General features: G+C 48.3%; 1 protein-coding gene across 4 annotated transcripts in view; it reads right to left on the bottom strand.

Moving 5' to 3' along the window:
- The window catches only part of ZNF395 (zinc finger protein 395), a 44,592-nt gene extending 27,576 nt beyond the window's left edge, over window positions 1-17,016 (bottom strand). Inside the window, exons 1-2 of one of the 4 annotated variants that reach the window (XM_070415537.1) lie at window positions 16,787-17,016; window positions 4,989-5,062 (exon numbers count right to left, since the gene is read on the bottom strand). The gene's annotated coding sequence lies outside the window, so the exon portion shown is untranslated. Of the gene's footprint in view, window positions 1-4,971; window positions 5,063-16,786 lie in introns of all 4 variants that reach the window. The other 3 variants (XM_070415538.1, XM_070415534.1, XM_070415536.1) reach the window with 3 other exon arrangements.
- Window positions 17,017-17,331: the final 315 nt, after the last annotated feature.

Genomic DNA, 17,331 nt, shown 5'->3' with positions numbered 1-17,331 from the left:
TGGAGGCTGGGGAGCGAAGTCACACCACGGGCCACGCTGGCTGCTCGATAGCCACTGTCAGGCTGGCGTCTGGGAACTGAGGTTGTAAAAGGACATGTGACCAGAACCAGTAATACAACAACTGATTCTAAAGGAAACCAAGATGTTGACCATGGGTGAGCCACTCATTAATTAAAATCACAGCAAAACTGATTTGCAGCAAGATAGGGGAACCGAGAAACCCAACGCATTCCATTGAGGGGCCTGCTGGCCACAACGAACCAATCCCGGGGGTTCAGGGCTGAGCGTGTGCAACACCAAGCCCAGAGCCAGGACCTGCCACCCGTCTCCCGCATGGCCTAGCTCAGTGATGGCGAACCTATGACACGCGTGTCAGAGGTTACACGCGAACTCATTTTTTCGGTTGATTTTTCTTTGTTAAATGGCATTTAAATATATAAAATAAATATCAAAAATATAAGTCTTTGTTTTACTATGACTGTAAATATCAAAAAAATTTCTATATGTGACACAGCACCAGAGTTAAGTTAGGGTTTTTCAAAATGCTGACACGCCAAGCTCAAAAGGTTCGCCATCACTGCCCTAGCTCCTCATTTCATCCCCAGCAGACACGTCCCAATCCTGTTCTTCTCTCCTGAGCCCAAATCTCAGTCTTAGTGCCCTGCCCAGGATGGTCAAACCTCCCTGAGGGGGAGCCTGGCCAGCCTCTGTGACGGACCTCTCGTGCTGCTACAGACTCTCGGGTCCTGGTTCCAGGTGTGCTGTTCCAGGTGTGCTGGTTCCAGGTGTCCCGGATCCAGCCCTGGGCCACACCGGTACAGACCCACACAGGAAACAATTTTGGACCCACTCACCAGAAAGAGCACCAGGGAACACAAACACCGGCGTTTTAAAAAATCTGCTGATACTCAACCCACGTGGCAGGCTCTGCTGATGAACTGGAACAGAATAGTTTAGAAGCCTAAGCTTCAGACCCTTAAAGAGCCTCACTGAGCTCCCACCTGGGTCCTACCTCCAGCACTTGTTGATAAAAGCACTTACTATCCTCCAGAGCGACATCCAGATGTTTGCACTTTCACATTAGACGAAATGAATCAGAATCTGCTTCTTTCAGGAAAATGCAAACATCCAGCAATCGGACACCAGAGCCTGATAGAAAGATGGTTTTCAGGATTCAGCTCGTCCAGTTAGATCCACGTGCATGTGAAAATGTGAAGTGCCTGACATACACTAACCAAGTGGAAATGTGTTATGAATTTTTTAAAAATCTGCTGGGTGACTGGGAGGGACGGGGAGGCAGACACATTTCCCCCAGAAAAGACAAAATCAGCCAAGGTAGAGAGACTATAGACTCCATAAAGGAAGGTCCTTTACATACACAGTGAAAAATGAGCCCCGTGGCGGGGCGGGGGGGAGGCCTCGCCTAAGGCACAGCCCACGAAGGAGGTACCTTTCTGTGGAGGCCACTTAAAGAACCTTCGAGCCCCGTCATTGTGGGGACGAGGATGCGTTCAAAGATGGAACCGGGGGTGGGGACACAGACTGACCCAGTCGCTGCTCCTGTCTGAGCTCAAGATATCGGGGTGTCCACTCTCGCATGTTTCTCCTTAAGTGGACAGGGTGGCAGCTCTGATCAGCGTGCTCACTGGTGAGGCTGTTCTGAGCCAAACTGACAGAATAACCGTGGCTCCGTCACAGAGACCATGGCTCTCGTTCCCGAGGTCTGAGAGACGGGAGGGATGACACAGGCGCTCAGCAGGCCAAGACGCACAGGCCGTGGCTGCCCAGCGCTGGTGAACCCCTGCCCGCCGCGAGGACGGTCGAGGAGGCTGGCTCCGCATGACTCTCACCCACATCAGGCCGGCAGGCGGGCTGCACGCACACAGTTCAGGGCCAGCAGGAGAATGGAATCTTCTGAGGACAAAGGCAGTGGCATGTTCTCAAGCAACACAACCACATCTAACTGCTCATCAGAATGGCCACAGAGCGAGCGGACAAGGAGACGATGCAATCCCCAGCCTCCCAGAGACCCGGTTCCTTTCGGGATGTCCTAGCACCTGTCACTTATCAAAGACGCACGTGCCAGTCACTGGCGAAGCACTTCAGACTTTTATCCTACGTCATCCCTCACAGTAACATCATCATCATCTTCTTCTCCATTTTGCAGATGAGGAAACTGAGACTCAGGGAGGCTGAGTGATGTTCCCAGGGCCACACAGCTAGAAAGTGACAGCAGTGAGCTTAAATATGGCTGATTCCAAAAGAGGATGCTCTTTCTTCTAAATTCTACAAGAAAATTAGGGATGCATCAACTAAGAAGCTAGACTGATGACCTCTTAAAGGCTCCTTGTTAGTAAAAACGTGAGTCCCGTGGAGGTCAATGTGGCGGTGGTGGTTTGGGCATGGAAAGGAAATGAAACGGGCATTACAACAGCAAAGCATCAAGCAGGGGGCTCCCCCAGGAGCAGGGCTACGGTTATTCTCATCTCACACTTTCCCAAGTATCTCAGGGCAGCCAAGGAGCCCTAACTTCCCAATCATGTGACCTTGGGCAAATTATTTCACCTCCCTGTGCCTCAGTTTCCTCGCCTCTACAATGGGAAAGACAGCAGCTCCTCCTCCAGAGGATCACGTGAGGGTGTCGCCAGGCCGTGCGATTCCCTGTAACCGTGCCTTGGTTTGTAAGAGCCATCAAGCTCCTCTTCCTAGCGATTCTGACTCCTCGGAGAGAGGACCCTAGGGAAGAAAGAAAAAGTGCCCCTCGGGCACTAAGCACTGTGCCTGGCACAGAGTGCGCAATAAATGTTAACCAGAAACAAACCAAGAAAAGGCACCAAACTCTGCACAGTGATGAGCCAAACTTAAGGAATGATTACAGGGAAGACTCTGTGTAAGTAAGTGGAGGGGAAACCAGCCAGTAAAATTTAACACTGACAAGGGCAGTGCAATACATTTAAGGGAAAAAAAAAATCGAAATCACGAAGAGCTCTGTGGCAACGGTCAGAATCCAGGAAAGGGACCTGTACGCCACGGTAGATCAGACTGTCATCCTATCGTGATCACAGGGGCCAAAACAAACAGACAGACAATCACTGTGTCCGGCACCGCTGCAAAAGTACTGAAAACAAAAAGCAGCACACTGCCACCCACCCCCGATAAAATTACAGCATTCTCCACCCTGGGAACACTGGACGCCTGACCAACCATAAAAGTAAGTTGTAAAAACAGAAGACGGTCACCGAAATGGGCTGTGGGAGGGGGAGGGCAGGCCAGAGCCGCCAGAGAGATCAAGGCCAGCAGAGTCCTGTGAGAATCTAGCAAATGGGAGAGATAAGGTGGGGCGCTAACTCCGTCACCAAACCCTGAAATGACAGAGGAGGGAGCGCCTGCTCACACCCTCGGGAGACCAGAAGAGGAGACACCTCGGTACCCCAGAAGCAGGCAACAGAAATGCCTGCCTGGGTTTGGGCAATTGCCTGAATGCAATGCTGGGGTTCCCCAGGGGTCAGATCCAGAACTATTGTCATTCGCGTCTGTGTGAGGGATCTGAAGACGAATGCACGGGAAGTAATGAAGGCTGCACAAGGGTCCTGCCTCTCGCCGGCTGGGTGACCAGTGGCAGCAGCGTGTGCCCTTCAAGAGGGACACAGCCCAGCCCTCCCTTGGCGTGTGTTTGGCCTGATACGAAGAATTTTTATGTTTTCCAGGAGTTCTCAGAGATCTAGAGATGATGCCAAGAAGTGTAAATCCAGAGACACACGCTATCCTCCTGCCCATCAAATGAAACTGTTCAAGTATATGACAGTGTTTTAGATTTTTTTTTTTTAATTTCTAAGAACACTAAAATGCTCCCAAACACCTCGCCCTGGGCTTGAGCACTGAAGGGTAAGGCACCCCGTATTCTACAGCGGCACAGAGAGGGAACGCAGATGTGTTGAAGGTCTCCGGCTAGGGGGTGAACTGGGCTTAGAATTTACCACGCAGTCCACAACGGGCTGCCCGTCCACCCTGCAATCCCTCTGCACGCAACCACAACCAACATGCAGGCCAAAGTCCTCAGGGGGACCAGACAGAAGTAACTATGGGCCCCAACCCTTCTAGGCCACCAGTGCTAACTCCTGGGGGGCGGGGAGGGCACACACCTAGCACACGCTAAATCCTGCGCGAGCCTTAGGAAACAACTGCTTCATGTCTGAGCATGCTTCCAGTGTGGCCTGGCCTACGTGAAGTCTAAGCGAGGCACTCACCTTGCCATGCGTCTTCATTAGGATTTCAAATTCAAGTGCCCTACGACACGGCCACTCCCCTTTCTCGGTGTCTACCCAAGAGAAACACTCACCTGTGTTACCAAGAGGCAAGTGCAGCCAAGTTGACTGTAACATTTGTAGCAGCAGAGGATTTAGAAATAACCTCACATGTCCACCAGTTAGAGCAGCGGTTCTCAATCTATGGGTCTCGACCCCTTTGGGGGAGTCAAACGACCCTTTCACAGGGGTCGCCTAAGACCATCGGAAAATACATATATAATTACATACTGTTTCTATGATTACTCACTATGCTTTAATTAGGTTCAATTTATAACAATGAAAATACATCCTGCATATCAGATATTTACATTACGATTCATAACAGAAGCAAAATTACAGTTATGAAGTAGCAAGGAAAATAATTTTACGGTTGGGGGTCACCACAACATAAGGAACTGTATTAAAGGGTCGCGGTGTTAGGAAGGTTGAGAACCACTGAGTTAGAGGCAGGCTGAACAACAGTGTCGCCTTCTGGTTCCAAGAAAGGCCATCCAGGAGTTAAACAGAATCAAGAAGACCTACCTAAGGATTGGAAGCAATCACCAAGAGGGGCCCTTGTGGGCAGGGCACGGGGGACAGGACGTGCGTGCAAAGCACGTCTCTTTTTTAAAGCTCTACGGGTATAGCTGCAAGTATGTAAAGCATTTGAAAAATACCAGCAAACCTGAAACAGCGGCTGACCTCTGGGGAAGGGCTGGATTAGGAGTGGTTGTCAAAGAAGATTCTGGTTGCTCTGGAAGGTTTCCCTTGTTTTCCTGTGAAGAAGGTGTTTGTTCATTTACTCGCTGTGTAACAAAATTTCATTTAACTTAAAAAAAAAAAAAACTGACCCTGTTCAATACATTTCAGTAATATGTCTGGGGGCACGTGCTTCCCCAGGAGGCTGACAGCTCAGCAGTGCAAAGCATGCAGGCTTTGCAACACGGATCTTGTTTCAATATGACAAGCCCAACTCTGTAACTTATGTGCTAGTTCAAGGAAGAGGCAGGAAAAGGGAGAAAGTGTGTTGGGGGCTTCTGGGTAATCCAAGGGGATGTCCTAGGAATCATTCCAATTCTTCTGGCTGAGGATTCCAGCTCTCCAACACAACAAACAAACACACACACACACACACACACACACACGCCAATAATGGCAGCCCTCGCCCAATCACACTCGTTCCTCACATTAATCTGGATCCTGTGGACACTGAGAAAAATCTGAATACCCCATTAGACAGGCTCCAAAATATTCCTGACTCACCAGGACTACCTAACCATATATGGTACTGATTTTGTTGTTAATCCTCACCGGAACATACCTTTCCCCTTGATTTTTAGAAAGAGTGGAAGGAAGGGAGGAAAGGGGAGAAGGGGAGGGAGATGGAGAGAGAAACATCTATATGAGATGTTTCTATATATAAACATCTATATATCGATTGGTTGCCTCCCCCATGGACCCCGCCTAGGGCTGGGGATCGAACCCACAGCCATTAGGTCCACAGGCCAATGCTCTAACCACTAAGCAACCGGCCAGGGCATAGGATACTGATTTTTAAGCACACACCGCCCCCCCCCCCCCATCTCTTCAAAGCACTCTGTATCAAGTCCCCAGAAACACAAAATTTGAATCTTAAGAACCTAATTGGCAAAACTAACCTGAGGTGATAGAAATCAGAGCTGTGGTCCTTCTGATGGGGGTGGGGGTGGGGGGTAATCTAGAAATAGTCACAAGGAACATTTCTGGGGTGATGAAAATGTTCTGTCTCGAAATGCATTTGTCAAAACTGATTAACCAGCACACTTAAGATCTGAGCATTCCACTGTATGCAAATTATACCTCAATCTAAAAAAAAAAAAAAAAAATAGAGCTACTGAAACGCTGTTTCTCTGCCAGCTGCAGCAGAACTTTGAGCTGCCCTATCAGACTTCTGAAATCCCTGTTATGCTATGTAAAGAGCACAGAGCACCATGGCGACAGTGGCCATAAAAATAGATAACAAGATTAAAATGGATAGAGGACACACGAATTTAAGAACGGCGCACCAGGAGCAATTCATTTTCAGCAGCAGAAGAAAAACAGAAAGAGGAGAGGGAGCTTCTCATCCCCCCTGCACTTTGAAAAGCAGCTGCCCGAGTGTGGTTGTTTTTCCTAAAAGTGTTTTCATGACTTCCCAATACTCAAAGGACAAAACGGGCTGAGAACTGTTATTATTCCTCCCTGTATTTTGCTTTAAAAAAAATATATTTTTAAAGCACAGGGTAGTGTACGATTTTCCCATATCCAGTCTATGTGGCCCAGGGAACCAATTCGTAGCAATTCCACAAGCAGAGCTGATGTGCCATACACTGTGTGGGGCCCCAATGATACTGAGATAAAGGAAAACTGGGCCCTTTGTCACCGAGGCACAGGTTTCCAACTTTAGTTCTAAATGACCAAGTTCTGCCTGTATTTTTATATGCCTCTAAACCTGTCGCTCCCTAAGCTGTGCACCCCAAAACTACTTTACTCCATGTGAACAGAGAGCACTTTCCTGCCAAATACTGATTTTTTTTTTCAAATGCTAAAGTGTGAGCCTGGATCACGTGGAGACAGAAATCATCTTGTGATGCTCTCCGAAGCTGAGATAAGCCTCTATTCTCTCTGCAGAGCTCTCTAAGAAATGTTTGCTATGTGATTTTGCCCTGGCAGTGCCCGCACCAGCAAAAAAGGTAATCCAAAAATACCAGGAAGAAAATCTAAAAATGTTAAATAACTGGGGTGGGTTCTAAATCAACCATAAATTTCAGTAAACTTTAGGCAATATTAAACTAATCAAATGTTCTACATGGAAGCTATAAGTAATAAAAATGAAAAATGTTTAGCTTAAACCACAAACTTGTTGTTTGATATAAAATACACACACACACACACACACACACTCACACACACACATATTCTGGGAAATCCCACACAAAAGTTCCTTTAAATGTATCCATCTCTTTTCCTCTTTGTCGCTAAACCTACAGAGCAATCACAAGGCTCGGTCTCTTCCCAGGTATCAGGGTGGCATTTACAGGGCTATGCCTGGTGATATAAATCTGTGGTTTTGGACACTGAAAGGAGATGGTCAAGGGCACTCCCAGGTCCCCAAAAACCAAGCAGAGCACCCACCATTCAATTGAAGGGCCCCACCTTGGTTCATTCATTTTCCTGCTAGAACTGGCCGATACACACATTATTAGTCTTTTATGTGTCCATCTATTTTATTTATTATTATTTTCCATTTCTACCCAAGCCCCAACCTTTTCACTTTCCTAAAGACCAAATTCCATTTTCAGCAGCCCTATGCCCACAAACTGAGTCCTGCCCCGTCTTGGAATAGTCCTCGAAAGTGACTGTAGAAGGGTCTCTCGAGAATGCTGGGACCCATTTATAAGCATTTTTAAAAGAGCTGACATGATGCTATTGACTCAGATACTATGCAACTACAGGTAGAGCCCCTCATCCATATTCTCATTCAGCTGTGACAAATCACCTAATGACCTGACCCTAAAGATTGGAAAGGATTTTGGAGGTCGGCCTAATTCGTGTCCTTCTCTTCTACAGTAGTTTTACTCAATAGCATTCGACCCAACTTGGATACCTCCAATAATGAGAAGTTCACTATTCTATGGGCAAACATTTCCATTGCTGGGCAGCTCTGTCAGCTGGAAAACCCTGTTTCACATTGAACTGAAATCTGCCCTCCTAGTCGTTGGGGTTCAAAGGAACCTTAAAGCTCATCAACTTCAGTGTCATCATTCTACAGATGAGGAATCTGAAGCTAGAGAGGATCGAGCCATTGTTCTATCCATCGGTCAAATTCCAACAGCAGGAGCAGACATGAGCAAGTCTACCCTTTCCTATGCTTGGTAACCATGGAAATACTTGAAAGCTCGATCACATGCCCACCCCATGAGTACACTCCAGTCATTCCTGATTCTACACCAGCCTGGTCACCTTCCTGTGGATAGTCTTGCTGGTTTGTGTTTTGTTTTTTTTTAAATCATGGCCCCCGGGGGATCCAAATGTTACATGACCAGCAGAGGTTATTAAAACTAGATCCCTTGATTGGATGGATGAATTCCTGATCCAGTTGAGAACTGGATTCAACTTGTAAACGCCTCATCCTACTTAGGGCTCACATTAATGTCACAAACATAAAACTATCTCCAAACTTCTTCCCCACATGATCTGCCCCTCCTCGACATGCATAGAGTGCTACCAGGGTTACACTGTGCCTGTCTGCTCACCTGTGGGTATGCCCCTTGATTAAAAAAATTGGCCAAAGACCTTAACAGACACCTCACCAAAGAAGACCTACAGATGGCAAAAAAAAAAAAAAAAAAAAAAAGTACATGAAAAGATGTCATCACATGTCATTAGGGAAATGCAAATTAAAAGAAGATACCACTAAACACCTGTTAGGATGACCAAAATCCAGAACACTGACAACACCAAATGCTGGTGAGGATGTGAAGCAACAGAAACTCTCATTCACTGTTGGTAGGAACACAAAATGGTGCAGCCTCTTTGGAAGACAGTTTGGCAGTTTCTTACAAAAAACAGACAGACTCTTACCATATAATCCAGCAACAGCACTTGCTGGTATTTACTCAAAAATTTGGAAACTTATGTCCACGCAAAAACCTGCACCCAGATGTTCATGGTAGCTTTATCCATAATAACTGCGAAAACTTGGAAGTAACCAAGATGTCCTTTAATAGGTAAATTTAGGATAAACTGCGGTACATTCAGGCAATGGAATATTATTCAGCACTAAAAAAGCCATGAGAAGCAACGAAGGAAGCTTAAATGCATATTACTAAGTGAAAGAAGCCAAACTGAAAAGGCTGCATACTCTGTAATCCCAACTATGTAACACTGTGGAAAAGCAAAACTGTCCAGACAGTAAAAAAGGTCAGTGGTTGCTAGGGGTTTGGGGTGATGTTGGAATGAACAGGCAGAGCACAGAGGTTTTTAGGGCAGTGAAAACACTCCATCTATATATATAAAAGCCTAAGCAACCGAACAACCGGTTGACTGGTCGCTATGACGCACACTGACCACCAGAGGACAGACACTCAACGCAAAGGATCAGGCTCCCTCCTGTCTGGATGGGGCCTGCAGGGATCAGGCTCCCTCCTGTCTGGATAGGCCTGCAGGGATCGGGCCTTCGGGGATTGGGCCAAAAACAGCTATCTGACATCCCCCGAGGGGTTCCAGATTGTGAGAGGGCGCAGGCCAGGCCAAGGGACCCCACCGGTGCACAAATCTGTGCACCAGGCCTCTAGTAGCTTTATCTAAATATAAAATGGTGGATACATTTTATTTCATACTAGAGGCCTGGTGCACGAATTCATGCATGGGTGGGATCCCTCGGCCTGGCCGGCGATTGAGGCCTATCAGGGGGCCAGCAGGTTGGGGGGAGGGACCGCAGGAAGTTGGCTGGCCAGCCTCCCCCCCCCATCAAGGCCCAGGGGAGGCGCCGTGGGAGGTTGGCTGTGGGAGAACACTGACCACCAGGGGGCAGCTCCTGCATTGAGTGTCTGCCCCCTGGTGGTCAACGCATGTCATTGTGACTGGTTGACCGGTCGTTCTGGTCATAACGGTCGCTTAGGCTTTTATATATATAGATATTTGTCCAAACTCAGAATATATAACACCAAGAGTGAACCCTAATGTAAACTATGGAGGTAAAGTGATAATGATGTGTCAATGTTGGTTCATCGATTGTAACAAATGTCACTCTGGTGGGGGATGTTGGTAATGTGGGACTCTTTCTACGCATGTGTGGGGCAGGGGGTTTTATAGAAAATCTTCCTTTTAATTTTGCTGTGAATCTAAAATTGCTCTAAAAATTAAGTGTATTTAAATAAAGTATATATATGGCACTGTTTCTTCCACTGTGATACACATACATTATAAAAACACAAATAATAAATTTTAAATGTCAAGAAAGAGTGTCACTCAACTTGATCCTTCAAGAAGCAACCAGTATTAAGTCTTTCAGTATTAAAATTAGTAATTTCCTTCCAGTCATTTTCTATATACTTTTGTTTCTTTTATATTTGAAATCATAGTGCAGATGCACTTTAACTTTTAACAGAAACTTGTCCATGTTATTTTAAAATTATTCCTAACCATTATTTTTAATGTCCATAATATCCTATATATTATATCCCATATAATAAAAAAGTAATATGCAAATCGACCAAACAGTGAAATGACCAGTCACTATGATGTGCACTGACCACCAGGGGCAGATGCTCAAAGCAGGAGCTGCCTCCTGGTGGTCAGTATGCTCCCATAGGGGGAGTGCCACTCAGCCAGAAGCCCTGAAGCCAGGCTCACAGCTGGCAAGTGCAGCGGTGGTGGCAGGAGCCTCTCCCACCTCCACGGCAGCACTAAGGATGTCCGACTGACGGCTTAGACCCATCCCCTGAGGGCTGAAGGGACCCCCTCCCCCGCCCCCCCCCTCCCCCGCCCCGCCGAGTGCACAAATCTTGTGCACAGGACAAGTCTCTAGTTCTATTATAAAAACACATTCACTTATAGATTGCTTCCAACCCACTCATACCATTGGCTATTTAGGTTATTTCCAATTTTTCACAATAGTTTATTAAAAAAAAAACTCTGAATAATCTCTGTGCATAAAACAGCATCTACATTTTGGATATGGTCTCGGGTATATCTCTAGGATTATCTGACCAGAACGTATGAACATCTCGACACATTACCATTCAAATTTTAAAAACTGAATCAGACTTTTCGTGTAACTCTTACTGAATTTCTTTTTTAAATTTGGGCCTCATTCTGGGTGATTTTGAACGTGGACTTACTACTAAATAAGCAATCCCTCCCACCTCTGTGTCTTCATCCATGCATTGGAAAAATGGGGAGCAGCTCAGGACCAAGAATAGAATCCTATGGCACTTGCTTTCAGACCCCCTTCCAGGCTGACTCGGTGCCACTAATTAACAGTTTTTGCCTATTAATAACACGATCAAAATAAATAACACCATCCAGCTCACATTCTACCATCATATTTTAAGAAACTGTTAAATATTTTCCTACAAAGCCAAAGTGTACCAAAGCTGCTACATCATTTCTCTGATCTAGTAACCGAACCATCATACAAAACAGGCAATGGGTTTCATTTCATCCGATTCGGCGGACTCCTGATTATCCTAGCATCCTCAGGCCACACATTTTTAAGCAAAAAGCACTCCCGTGTCAACTTTTTTTTTAAGGTTACAAAAGCAGTATTTTAAAATAATCAGATTGTGCAACCTGTAAAAAACAAACAACAACAAAAGGTGGCTTTTGCTCAGTTCCTCTTACCTGTAGCTCACCTGGGGAGGCATAACAAGTGGTTATGGACTCCCAGGGAAAACCAAACTGTTTCAGGACCACAGAGACCTGAACTTACTCACTTCAGCTGGTCCTAAAAGCAGCCTCGTTTTCCAGAAATCGTTTGCATTAACACCTGGCCTTGGACCAGTTATTCCATATTCATGATGAACCTCTGGATCCTGGAGGCCTACCCCCTGGGGACGTCCTAGGCCAGCAGTTCTCAACCTGTGGGTCACAACCCCTTTGGGGGTCGAACGACCCTTTCACAGGGGTCGCCTAAGACCATCGGAAAACACATATATAATTACATACTGTTTTTGTGATTAATCACTACGCTTTAATCGGGTTCAATTTGTAACAATGAAAACACCTCCTGCATGTCAGATATTTACATGACGATTCATAACAGTAGCAAAATTACAGTTATGAAGTAGCAGCGAAAATAATTTTATGGTTGGGGGTCACCACAACATGAGGAGCTGTACTAAAGGGTCGCGGCATTAGGAAGGTCGAGAACCACTGTCCTAGGGGTAAGGATGTACCAGAAGAAATGGCACAGCTCCTCTCCTTGCTATTCCTTTATTATTGACTCAGAGAACCAAAGCTCCTGAGAGTCTAACATCATACGGCATTTGGCAGTCATGTCTCACATCTCACCAAGTTATTACCTCAACTTCTTCTTAGAGGCTACAAGCCAGGAGCCTCGATCTAACCATGGCCGCCAGTAGTGGGAAAGGGGGATGCTTGGGAGATTTTGGGGTCACTAGAAATTTGCCTCATCATAGAGAATAGGTCACAAAGCCCTCCAATAAGTACCATTCCAACCAATTAAAAAAAGGCTGCCAAGTCCCAGCCAATAGCAACTCAGAAAGTGCTGTGGACTTGCCTAAAATAAATCATTTGCACACAAACATCTGAGGTTCCGTAAGGTCAGACTCCTACCTGAATCCTCTTGAAGACCCAGGTCACAAACCCAAAGACCTGCAGGACTCAGCAGGGAATGTAAAGCGATTGGACTGAGGCAACAGGTAGCAGTGGGACGATGACCACTGGAGACCACAGACCCGTCTCCCACACCGAGGGAGCAGCCGCCACTCAGCTCTGGAAGCCTGCCTGATGGGATTCTTTAAGACAATCCCCAATCCAGAGGTTTTCTGGATCGCTCCCAAGTTTATAAAAACCTTTGGGTAGTCCAAATTACAACGCGTCTGAAGACTGAACATATTCTTCGGGCCACCTCCTTATAACCCCTACACTATGTTTTAATCCTAACCCCCCTCGCCAACCTGATTCTGCCTACGCTCTGCTCATCACTCTTGCACACACCGTGTACACCCCCAACTCCAAGTCTTTGCCCATGCTACACCTCCCACCTGTGCAGCCCATGAGACCCCCTGAAAAGGTTCACCCCAGACTTCCTTCCCTATTCCAGTTTTTCCAAGCCACTCCAGCACAGGCTGCTCACCCCTTCCTCTGAACTCTATGGGTAATTATTTTTCATTTTGGCATTTAATCATTTTGCCCTGATCCCTAATCATAGGTCTATCTTAACACTCCAACTAGCCTGTCAACTTTCAGTCTCTTCCTCCTGCTTCCTTCCACCCACAGCACTAATAAGGATAGCTCTGCACATGAGCCGCTTAACAAATACTTACAAGAGGTGAAAATTCTCTGTAACTGTGTTTTTCAAACTGTGGGGCAGGAGCCGTTGCAGAGCAGGTAAATCAATTTAGTGGGAGACAACAAGCATTTTTAAATGAGAAATAATGGAATAGAAAATAAAAAGTAGCAGAGGAGACTGTACCAAGCCAAGGAAAGTAGTACTTTATGAACCTGAATTAGATTTTAACATACATGACTGAGTGGACGAGGCCATGAGAGAGCAGAAAACACTGCTCTATAAAGAGTGAATTAGCACAACTACTGCTCCATGCAATTTTTTTGACCATCATATATTCCCTATAAAGAAAAACAAAAAATAGCCCTAGCCGGTTTGGCTCAGTGAATAGAGCAACAGCCTGTGGACCGAAGGGTCCCAGGTTCGATTCCAGTCAAGGGCACATGCCTGGGTTGCAGGCTCGATCCCCTGTGTGGGGCATGCAGGAAGCGGCCAATCAATGATTCTCTCTCATCATCAATGTTTCTATCTCTCCCTCTCCCTTCCTCTCTGAGATCAATAAAAATGTATTATTTTAAAAAAAGAAAAAAAATCTGATGGACACCTCTCCCTATGCAAGTCACTTCCCCTGCTAGATCACTGCTCCTACATCGCAAAGAAACAGAGAGGCTAAGGAAATGCAATTACATTCTCCACTCATTCTGCAACTTTTTGCAATCATCCTCCAAATTCACCAGCCCTCAGATGTTGCAAGTTGAGGCTTGGGGAATTTGTTCAGCAAATCACCCAGAGTCACCCTTGCAACAAGAAAGCAGAATTCAGAGCTCAGAAAAGACCTCTAGCAGGCAGGTCACTGGATTCCTGGGAACTGGTAATGGTTCAGGTTGGGATTGGCCTGGCTCTGGGAAAGGTAGTACGTATCCCTAAGCCCAAAATTTCCTCCTCGCTCCTTTAGATCATCTAGCTGCTCCCCACCTCCACCCATGAATGGGACACCAGGACCAGCCGGAGTTTCTCAGTGGAGAGCAAGTTCAGCTCGTTTCAAAACCCAGCAATTTATGTCTTTAGCAATTCCATTCTACTCCCCTTCAATCACCCTCATGGTTAGAAGAATAAGCAGCCCGTTCTTCCTTGGACCCTCAACGTCCCAGAGTTGTTTTGGCAACTGCAGGGTCAGGACCAGGAGATGTCGCTTGCATGGCGATACAGAACAGAGTCTTCCAATTTGGACCCTCACTAGCATCCTCTACTCCCTCCCTATGACCAAGAAGACAGCCCATTTATCTCTGGGGTGCCTTCCTTCTCCCAGCCTTGGCAGCCTTTTCCACACCATACACCCTGGTTTCCCCCCAATCTCAGAGTCACAGTCACTTGCAGGACACCTATATTTGGATGTCTTGACGAACACAAAACTTCTCTGCAGCCTGAGTGTCAATTACTTCTCTCCAAAACACACATTTCCAACTTCTCGATTTCTCCAGTTACCCACTATAGCGACTCCAAGGCCTTGGCATGTAATGGATTTCCACAAGGTATTAATTTCCACTCATCTCTTTCCTTCATCCTGCCCCTGTCAAACAGATTGTTTCAATGTTACTGTTTCTAAAACGCATCCTCTTTTCCATTTCCAGTTATCCCAGTCCAAACCCTGGGCACTCCACAACTGTGACTGCCTAACGGATGCAGCTCCTAATATTACTAAAACCTTTCCAGCTACCCTTTCATTATGTCACTCCCTGGCTCAAAAACTTGAATATCTCCACCAGTACACAGGGTAAAGGGTAATTCCCCAGTCTGGCTTTCTAGCACTTTTACAATCTCAACCATTGTTCCTCTCCTTCTTTATCTCCTGCTGTTCAGGAAATGTTCCCTGGCCGGGCCAAGGCGGTCTGCTTGTCTCCTCTTGGAAAAGCCATGTTCGTTCGCACCTCACGGCCCATCTCAAGGGTCTCATCTTCCAGGAATAGAGACCTGGCGATTCCCACCCATAGCTCGCGTCTCTGAACTCCAACAGCACCTATTCTATACATTGCATTTTTAAATTAATTGTGCACTCTCTTGAGTTTTACTTTACCTGCTCCGGCCTTCCTGTCTCCTTCATGAGATGATAAATCCTAGCATGCATAGTCTCATGTGTCATTTGTATCCTCCCTCACTGAGACCCCTGTTTGAACCTCTTCTCTGCTGGTCGTCCCTTTGCAACCTCTTGCACCTGTTACTTCTTCCCCTCCTGCCTCTGGGCCTTTGCCAGTGAGTCATCCCCAGTGCATAATTCATTTCAGAGCCGAGTACTGTAAATCCATTCCCCAACTCTAACCTTTCCTCTGATATGCCCCTTGCCCCCAGCGTTTAGAGTTTAGGCAGCCATAACACATTAATTTGAACGCAAACTCAGAAATCACTTCCACCTGGTCAACAGGCTTTCTACGGCCTTAGATGTGTGTGCCTCTTATCCTCTCCCAGAGAGCCTGGCATGGCGCTGAGAACAGCAGCTCCTCAAAAGTACCTGTAGAGTTGAACTTAATTGCTATGTTTCCTTGCATTTCAAGTTCCCTGGGACCCAAACCTCTGTTTACACAACACCTTAGGAGGGTGTCAAAAAGGCCTTTAGTATCTGTTGATCACCCGCTTGCAGGCAAACTAGACCAGATACACTTTTCTGGAGAGAGGAGTGTAAAGAACTTAGTGGTGGCCTATAGGCAACCCTCGCGCCTGGCAGCCTGGCACCATGCCCGCCGGTGGAAGTGCTCCAAAGACACCAGGAATTGGCCAGGGCTGCCAGAAATCACAGAGGCAGGCAGCAGCACCCTCTCACCGCCCGGCAGGTGGGCTTCTCTAAGGTTTCCGGAGCCAATCCTAAAGTGAAGGCGCGGCGCTCTGAACTCCAAGGCAGGGAAGAAAATGCTGCCTTTTGCACATGACCAACTCCCCACCCAGGCCCCCAGCGGGCACCCCACATGCCCACAGTGCCAGCTCCTAGGAGGGTCAGGGGCCACCAGTGAGGAGAGGCAGAGTTAAACGGCACGGAAGGAAGTGGGGGTGGACAGAAGAGGACAGAAAGGGTGGGGGCCAGCTCCCGAGGTAGAGGGTGTGTCGCGCCGCGCGTCCCGGAGCCCAGCACTCGCTCGCTCGGTAGAGTGGGCAGGAACACGCGGGGCGCCGGAGGGCTGGGCTGGCGGCCCAGCCGGAAAGGGTCAGGGAGGGGGCAGGTCCATCTCCGTCGGAGACGCGACTCCGGACAACCGTTCAAAGTTGGGGAGGGGGTCCCTTGGCGAGCGCCGCCCGCGAGCGAAATAAACAAGGCGGCACTCGGGAGAGCGGGCGGCCACCCCCACCCAGCCACCGGCGCGGCACTGCCGCAGCGTCCCCGCGCCCCGACCCGCCACTGCCCCAGCGCTCCGGCCTCCCGGGCCCTCGGGCCCCGACCCGGCCCCCGAGGGCGTGCGGAGCGTGGGAAGTTCTCAGGCCGCCCCCGTCTCCGGGCTGCAGCTCCCGCACAGCTCACCTCGCCTCGCCACCAGCAGCAGCGCGGGCCGGGCAGCTCCGGCGTGGACAGCTCGGCTCGACTCCGGGCTGCAGCTGCCGTCGCCCCTGCACACCCACCGGCGCGGCCCACTACCCGGCTCCGCTCCGGCCGCCCTCTCGCCCGCCCAGGCTCCGTTCGCGCCCACCTGGCCGGCCTGCCCTCCCTCTCCGGGACACTGCGCTCACGTACGCGGCCGCGGCCACAATCCGGCCCGGATTCCCGCCCGGGAAGGGAGCGGAAGAGTGCGCCCGCCAGCGAGTGAACGAGCGAGATCAGGGGACACACCCCCCCGCACCGCCCTCCCCACCCCACCCTCCACCCCTTTATCCCCGCCCCCAGCCCCAGGCTCCGCGCGCGCACGCGGCTCGCGCGCCTCTCGCCGGCTCCGCGCGCCCGCGCCCTCCCCACACACCCACCGCGCGCCTGGGCGCACACCCCCTTGTAGACTGTGGGCGCTCAATAAGTTACCCCGCGGCTCCTCGCGCACGTACGCCATTGAACCTGACCGAGTTGTGACCCACTCC

The sequence above is a fragment of the Myotis yumanensis genome, unplaced genomic scaffold (assembly GCF_028538775.1).
Source record: "Myotis yumanensis isolate MYYU_CA2020_CCGP unplaced genomic scaffold, mMyoYum1.0.hap1 SCAF_5, whole genome shotgun sequence".
Classification (NCBI taxonomy): Eukaryota; Metazoa; Chordata; class Mammalia; order Chiroptera; family Vespertilionidae; genus Myotis; species Myotis yumanensis.
Note: the sequence above shows the minus strand (reverse complement) of the source record. Positions and strands in the feature narration are given on the sequence as shown.